The following is an 8,794-nucleotide window of genomic DNA, read 5'->3' as shown; positions in this document are numbered from 1 at the left end:
AACTCCAATAGTCCCGCATCAATCGCACTAAAGGGAGCCATTGTGGTCATGGATTCGGGGAAGTATATATCAGAGGCAGAACGACAGCTTAGTGATATTTCTACATATCAGCATTTGGATTTTGATCCTGTCCATATCAATACTCGGAACATCAAGACGGTCCTCGACAAGGCTCTACAGGTTGGCCTCATTGATCAAACATTGTACAAATATCTTTTGGTTTTGCATCCTAATACTCCAATGTTATACTGGCTCCCAATGATCCACATGTCGCTGGTGGACCCCCCGGGTCGACCCATTGTGTCAGGCCAGGGTTCCATTACAAGCCACTTGTCATCTTTGTGGATCAAATACTCTGTTCTTTTGCTACGCAGGCTAAATCATATGTGCAAGACACTTCAGATTTTATCAAAAAAATTGCTGATATTCGTATTCCTGAAAATACCATTATTGCCACCCTTGACGTGGCCAGCCTGTACACCTCCATCCCACATGATGGGGGTGTAACAGGCTGTCAGGTCGAGGATTGAACGGGATTTTTCTATCAACAAAATGGATTTGATTGTTGCTCTGTTTGAACTTATTTTGAAAAATATTTATTTTGTTTTTAATGATACATTTTTTCTGCAAACCTCCGGCACCGCCATGGGCACAAATGTGGGGCCTACATACGCCAATGTGTACAATGGTGGTGCTGGAGGAAATGTGTGTCTATGTGTCCTACCACTGCAGCTTTATCCAGGGGTGGTGGAGATACATAGATGATGTTTTTTTTATTTGGTCAGGGACCATGGAGGAACTTCATTCCTTCCATGGTTATCTTAATCCGGTTAATCAGTTTATTCAGTTTACATTGAATGTTTCTTATTTGTCTGCTAACTTTTTGGATGCATTGGTCTCTATTTCTGGTGACCATTTGACTACTGACTTGTATGTTAAGTCGACCGATTGTAATTCAGCGTTGTACTTTACGAGTTGTCAGCCCCGTCCGATTATACATTCTCTCCTAGGCAGCCAAATGCTGTGGGCGAGACATATCATCGAGGCAGAAGATAGAGTAGAACCAGCTCTTAACAAATTGATATCTAATTTTCGAGGCTGTGGTTATCAACATAGTTTGCTCTTAGAGAGCAAATCTAAAGTATTAGCCATGGATAGACCCAAATTGATTTATGAACCCAGACAGAAGTGTACTAAACCCCATGTCTCCTTTGTCTCGACATATGGAGAACACTCTAAGAAGATGCCAGTACTTTGAATAAACATTAGGGTCTTTTACAGGGATGTTTTCCTAATATACCTGAATTTAGAGACAGACTATTAATATCATACCGTCGTGCTCCTAATTTATGTGTCAAGCTGGTCAGGAGTGACGTGTCTTTGAAAACTAGTCCTCAACGATACCTGAGAGTCAGGAAAAAGAGATCTTATCACTGCTATCAGTGTGTCAATTGCAATTATACGGATAAGGGTCCAATTTTTAAACATCCTACATCTGATTGAACCTACTGGCTTAAATATTAATTAACCTGTACATTGGACTATGTCTTGAAGTGCCTGTGTGTTCTCCTCTATGTTGGGGAGACCACATGGGACTTCAAGACTAGATTTAATCAACTGGCATAAGAATGTGAAGAAATAGTAGCGGCAACTCACTGTGCTTAACAGGGTATCTTTAATGGAGAATCACAAGCAAACAGAGCTGGAGCAATCCACAAATAGAGCGACACAGTGTTTCGCCAGCGGCTTCTTCCGGCTCTATACCGCGTCGCCTCTGATATACGCAGGCAAGTGCTCGTCATCGGCGTCCGTCGTCGGGGCTTTCTTTTTATTTGTGACGAATATTTTAATAGTTTATACTATAAATTGATTTTGCTGTCCCAAAATACTTTGCCTGCTGTTGTGCCCCTTTTACCCTATGGCCAGCCACCATATTTACTTATGTGCACATGTTCTTGTACTCTTTAGCAACTCGGAAGGAAAGAGATTGTGAAATCCAATTTTTTTTCTTATCCCAATACGGATTATATGGTATAAAACTGGAAATAATAATATTCTTTTGTACAAAACTATGCTTATATTCGGCTTATATTTAAAGCAGTAGGTTATATTGTCAATGCTGTTCATATAACAGCTGACGTAATTCCCAGAACACACAGATTCTAAATTTTGACCACTTGATAAAGAGGTTGTTCTAATGTTATCAACAAATGCACTCAGAAAGCCAGTCACACAGAAGGAAGAGGATGCAGATGGCAGCAGCTTATCAGAAAACAAGGAACTTTCCATGCTGTTCTTCTGCGCACAAGCATTGAGCTTTAAGTGATAAGTGAAATTGTTCAGGAGGGAATATATCCAACTAGGAGGAAACAGCCCTGCTGGAGCAAGCAGTAAGGTAATGATCATCTTAGGTGATAAACCACTTGATAGGTGAAATTCACTTGATGAAATATAGTTTACCAGTTTCGGGCATGAGAAGAGCTTCCAGCACTACCTTCTGCTATAATAGGTTTATTACATCAGGAGTATAACCATAAGGACAGCAGGGTAAGCAGTTGCATAAGAACCCTGTAGCCTATAGGAGGCCAAAAGTTCTTTCATCCTAATTATAAAGACAAGTATTGTTCACAGCACACCATAGTTCATTGTTTCCCAACCAGTGTGCCTCCAGTAGATTTGCAACAGCTGGAGGCACACTGGTTGAGAAACACTGCAATGGTTACAAATGTGTAACTGTATTACATTGCTTGTTGTGTTGCTGTAGCTTTTTCCCATAGCTGTGTTTTTTTTGACCCAGTCTGGCCCTTAACAATCCTAACATGCGAAGCATACACCAATGAGGTAGATGATGTAGTAAAACATAGCCTTTACTAAGGCTAAGTTTTACTACATTATCTACCTCATTGGTGTATGTTTCTCATGTTAGAATTGTTACTCTGAATCTATTCACCAAGGGTTCCATCCATCAGGAGGTTTAGGGTACCTGATATCACCCTTTTTTCATAGTTTTTTCCCCAGTGTGGCCCTGCATTGTGTTATATTGAAGGGGTTATCCACCATAAGGGGCTAAATGGCTGTGTTGTACTATAACGCTGCTGCTTTCTTTTTGTGAAATGGCTATTTCCTGTTGGAGTTCCTTCCTTCCAACTACAAGTCTCGTAATCCCTTGTTTGTAAGTGTGAGTTCACTTTCTCCCCTCCTACACATCAGTCACCATTGACAATTCCCTGCAGCCTGTGGAGAATGATCTCCCCCCCCCCCCCCCCCACACACACACATAGCGTTCCCTCCTCCCATTAAAGCAGACAGACTTCCTTTTAACACCTGATTAGTGATATAATGTCTCAAACCGCACTGCAACCTGGGAAAACCTAAGACAACACTCATTCTTGTATGCTGTTAAAAATAAACATTGGGAAAAAGATAACAATAAACTTGCCATCAAACACTGGTACAGACACTATATTATGAACTACACTAACTTTACAGCCCCTGTAGCATAGTTAAATAAAAAAGAAATCCTGGAATACCCCTTTGAAATGCTCATAATGACACTTATTAAAACCTACCATCCTGCTTCTTTTACATACCGAAACCGTGAACAAAAAGGGCACCTGCCTTCTGGCACATGAAACTTCTGACTCTCCATTATATTATGGCCATGAGAAAAATTATTTTCTTTCTCTCACAGGTCCCTTTGGCAGACAGGTGTGTCCAAGGCCTATTGTAAGTGCACCCTCCACAATCTCTAAACACTGGTTAAACTTTCAGTCGTTTCCATAGAGATATTACTACAGCTCATTCAGCCCTCCAGGGAGATTATTACAAAGACTTTCGACAAACAGAAAACCTGTTATGACCCAGAACAGCTGCCTCCAGGTACAATATGTCATCAGCTTTTCTACGAGTCGTCTTTAAACTTTTAACTTGAGAAACATATAGAGGGGAAGACATAGTCCACAAACAAAGGCAACCCTGAGTGTCCCTTTATAACACCCGGAAGTGAGAAGTATTTTAACTGCGTTAGAAAGTAACAATCTTCCTTGTTTCACCTTCAGACCGAGATTGTAGCTGGATAAATACACGCCAAGGGGAACCTGTACCCAGATCGACCAGGTAAGACATGTCTAACCCACCTATTAAGTATACTAAAGTGTATTTAACTCTTCTGTCTCTGGTTTTATAAAGAGATAACCCAGTAACTTCGCCAATCTTACAACCTTTGATGTCTCTTAAAAAGTCTTATGTAATGTAAAACCTGACCCATTTTCAGTCCTGACATATAACCCTGTGTATGTATACAGTCCTGACATATAAGCCTGTGTATGTATTCAGTCCTGACATATAACCCTGTGTATGTATTCAGTCCTGACATATAACCCTGTGTATGTATTCAGTCCTGACATATAACCCTGTGTATGTATACCGTCCTGACATAAAACCCTGTGTATGTATACAGTCCTGACATATAAGCCTGTGTATGTATTCAGTCCTGACATATAAGCCTGTGTATGTATACAGTCCTGACATTTAAGCCTGTGTATGTATACAGTCCTTACATATAAGCCTGTGTATGTATTCAGTCCTGACATATAAGCCTGTGTATGTATACAGTCCTGACATATAAGCCTGTGTATGTATTCAGTCCTGACATATAAGCCTGTGTATGTATACAGTCCTGACATATAAGCCTGTGTATGTATACAGTCCTGACATGTAACCCTGTGTATGTATACAGTCCTGACATGTAAGCCTGTGTAGTATACAGTCCTGACATATAAGCCTGTGTAGTATACAGTCCTGACATATAACCCTGTGTATGTATTCAGTCCTGACATATAAGCCTGTGTATGTATACAGTCCTGACATTTAAGCCTGTGTATGTATTCAGTCCTGACATATAAGCCTGTGTATGTATTCAGTCCTGACATATAAGCCTGTGTATGTATACAGTCCTGACATATAAGCCTGTGTATGTATACAGTCCTGACATATAAGCCTGTGTATGTATACAGTCCTGACATGTAACCCTGTGTATGTATACAGTCCTGACATAAGCCTGTGTAGTATACAGTCCTGACATATAAGCCTGTGTAGTATACAGTCCTGACATATAACCCTGTGTATGTATTTAGTCCTGACATATAAGCCTGTGTATGTATACAGTCCTGACATATAAGCCTGTGTATGTATACAGTCCTGACATATAAGCCTGTGTATGTATTCAGTCCTGACATATAAGCCTGTGTATGTATACAGTCCTGACATATAAGCCTGTGTATGTATACAGTCCTGACATATAAGCCTGTGTATGTATACAATACATATGATTTCTCCTAAGACCATATGGTAATTCTAAATATTTCAGCTCACGTAACTGCTATCACACCCGGCTGCATAACCTAGTGTGCCATGGTAAACTTGCCCTCACAAGCCCACTCAGTCTGGTTGAGAAACTTTGCTAGTAGTAGGGCCTATACATCAGAATAAAAGGTGAAATTCAAAGGATCAAATCATATCAATATTATGAAAGCTTTATAGTCATGTGTTGTTTTTCATAGATATCAATAGGTGTGATGCATCCTCTGAGCTGATCAGAGGTGGAGATGATAATGTCTGGTTGATCATGTGTGGTAATGATATAGCGGATTTCATGTATATTTAGCCATTAATATACTATCAAACTTAATTTCTTGATCTATCAAATCTCAAGTTGTTATTATTTACTTTTTTGAGATGGGGGTTACAAAAACATTACTGTAATGTATAATGAATTTGGATTTTCAGATGGCCAAAATATGGACAAATTATGGCCACATTAACCTAGCATTACACATTTCTACTGAACCGAATTAAGCCATTTTAACCCCTTAACGACTCAGAAGGTAAATGTACGTCCTGATGCGGTGGTACTTAACACACCAGGACGTACACGGCATCTGCAGTGCTCCGGTCACTAAAATGGATGATCGGATCACATGCAGCGCTAAAGCGGAGATCCAATCATCCAGAACGTCAGACGGAGGTCCCCTCACCTGCCTCCGCTGTCTTCCACGGGTCTTCTGCTCTGGTCTGAGATCAAGCAGACCAGAGCAGAAGATGACCAATGACACTGATCAGTGCCCCCTCCCATAGACTTGCATAGCGGGGGCGGGGCATGACATCACACGGGAGCGGAGTCGTGACGTCACAATACTACGGCCCCGTGGTCGTCATACAGCAGATTTGGAGCTGCCAGCATGGCGTGCAGCTGACCGAGGTGGGTACTGAATGCAAGATTGCGGGGATCCCCAGCGGCAGGACCCCCGCGGTCAGACATCTTATCCCCTAACCTTTGGATAGGGGATAAGATGTCTTAGAGCTGGAGTACCCCTTTAAGGCCAAAATGGGCTGAGTCCTTCAGGGGTTAAAATCCTAACTAAGAACTGTGGAGGGTCCAGGTATTGCTTTAGCAAAGGAACATTAGAGGTGGGTTTATGAATGGAACCAGCAGGTGTGGTTGGTAAATCTACACACCTGAGATAAATATATATAGCTATCCTCAGATATAAATAAATAGGAATACTATGTTATAAATAATAACAGGAGGCAGACCTTTATGTGTTTAAAGGGGTACTCCGCCGAAAAACATCTTATCCCCTATCCAAAGGATAGGGGATAAGATGTCTGATCGCGGGGGACCTGCTGCTGGTGACCCCCCCCCCCCCCCCCCCCCCCCGCGATCTCCAGGCTGGCAGCGGTGGTGTCCGGAACATGGAAGCTTGGAGCTTCCATGTTCGTGATGTCATGCCATGCCCCCTCCATTCATGTCCCTGGGATGAATCATGCTTCCTTCCATAGACATGAATAGACATGTGGCGGCTGTGTGGCGGCTGTGGTCGCCACTCATCCGCTACGGAGTGGAGTTTACTCCATGCACAGATGACTGGGGTGCTGCACCAGAGATCGCGGTGGTCCCCAGCAGAAGCACGCACCCCCACGATCAGAAATCTTATCCCCTATGTTTTGGATAGGGGATAAGATGTTTTTCGGCAGAGTACCCCTTTAAGTTGCCAAAAAATCCTGCGAGAGTATTGTATACTTTTTGCTTCTTGTACGGCAGCCTACAATATACTTTTATTTAATATTTTTTACACTATCCTTCTGTATAGGAAAATTCAGCAGATTACATTTCCCCCTATACAAAAGGTATGCTAATGCATACTGGCACAGCTTTTTCCCCCCAAAAGCCACAATCTTTTTGGCAAATGCTGCATGCATGGAGCGCTATGGATATGTGGTGGGTAGGATTATACAGTAAGGGGGTGTGTATTAGGCATATGTGCCCCTAAATGTTCAACATTTGCACCTCCTGACTGTATAATCACACCCATCAATTGATATTCACTCCTGTTTTTAAAATTAAGTTTAAGTCCATCTGACTTAACTATAAACCTAACTGAACTATAAACCTACATATCTTAGTAACGGGTGTATCAAGAAACTGTAAAAAAAAAAAAAAGTGTTTCATCAGAGCACCCTAAGCTATTTAACCCCTTAATGACCAAGCCCATTTTCACCTCAAGGACCAGGCCAATTTTATTTTTGCGTTTTGGTTTTTTCCTCCTCGCCTTCTAAAATCCATAACTCCTTTATATTTCCATGTACAGACCCATATAAGGGCTTTTTTTTTGCGTAACCAATTGTACTTTGTAATGAAACCTCTCATTTTACCATAAAATGTACGGCGAACCCAAAAAAAAAAAATTTTTAGGGAGGAAATTTTAATGAAAACCCAAATTTTGCACATTTTGGAGGGTTTTGTTTTCCCACTGTACACTTTATGGTAAAAATGATAGGTGTTCTTTATTCTGTGGGTCAATACGATTAAAATGATACCCATGGCTAGATACTTTTATATTTTTGTACCGCTTAAAAAAAATCTAAAACTTTTTGTACAAAATCAGTAATCTAAAATCGCCCTATTTTGACCACCTATAACTTTTTCATTTTTCTGTATATAGGGCGGTATGAGGGCTCATTTTTTGCGCCGTCATCTGTACTTTTTTTTAGATACCCCATTTGCATATATAAAACTTTTAGATCATTTTTTATTAATTTTTTTTAAATAAAATTTGCCAAAAAAGCAGAATTTGTGGACTTTTTTTTTATTTTTTACGTTTACGCCATTCACCGTACGGGATCATTAACATTATATTTTGATAGTTCGGACATTTACGCACGCGGCGATACCAAATATGTTTATTTTAAAAAAAATTACGCTTTTGGGGGTAAAATGGGAAAAACGGACAATTTTCATTTTTATTGGGGGAGGGGATTTTTCACTGTCATGCTGGATGATCGGATCCCCGCGGCAGCGCTGCGGGCGATCCGATCATCCAATCAAAGTGCCGCAATGCCTCAGATGCCGTGATCTGTGTTGATCACGGCATCGGAGGGGTTAATGGCGGACATCCGCGCAATCGCGGATGTCGGCCATTAACGGTGGTTCCCCGGCTGCTGATAGCAGCCGGAACCTGCCGTGTATGACGCGAGCACCGCTCCGATGCTTGCAGTCATACACAGGACTTAATTGTACGTCCTGGTGCGGGAAGTCCCGCCAAACCAGGACGTACATTTACGTCCGTGGTCGTTAAGGGGTTAATGGCAGTAACATCTCAACTTTGGGGTTGGCCGCTGGTCCTTTTTACCTTCAATAAAAATTAAAGGGGGGGTTCTCATTAGTTTCACAGTATATGTATATACTTTATCTAGTATATTTAAGACTCTATCTAGCCTATGCATAATGTTTGTT

At 41.2% G+C, this 8,794-nt stretch overlaps 1 protein-coding gene across 2 annotated transcripts in view; it reads left to right on the top strand.

The window, feature by feature from the left end:
* Positions 1–2,235: 2,235 nt before the first annotated feature.
* Positions 2,236–8,794, top strand: part of LOC130356624 (mucin-4-like) — a 58,789-nt gene continuing 52,230 nt past the window's right edge. Inside the window, exons 1-2 of one of the 2 annotated variants that reach the window (XM_056558395.1) lie at positions 2,236–2,395; positions 4,059–4,116. The gene's annotated coding sequence lies outside the window, so the exon portion shown is untranslated. Of the gene's footprint in view, positions 2,396–3,779; positions 3,880–4,058; positions 4,117–8,794 lie in introns of those variants that run through there. The other variant, XM_056558394.1, reaches the window with a different exon arrangement.

Source organism: Hyla sarda, chromosome 2 (genome assembly GCF_029499605.1).
Source record: "Hyla sarda isolate aHylSar1 chromosome 2, aHylSar1.hap1, whole genome shotgun sequence".
In the NCBI taxonomy this organism is placed as follows: Eukaryota; Metazoa; Chordata; class Amphibia; order Anura; family Hylidae; genus Hyla; species Hyla sarda.
Note: the sequence above shows the minus strand (reverse complement) of the source record. Positions and strands in the feature narration are given on the sequence as shown.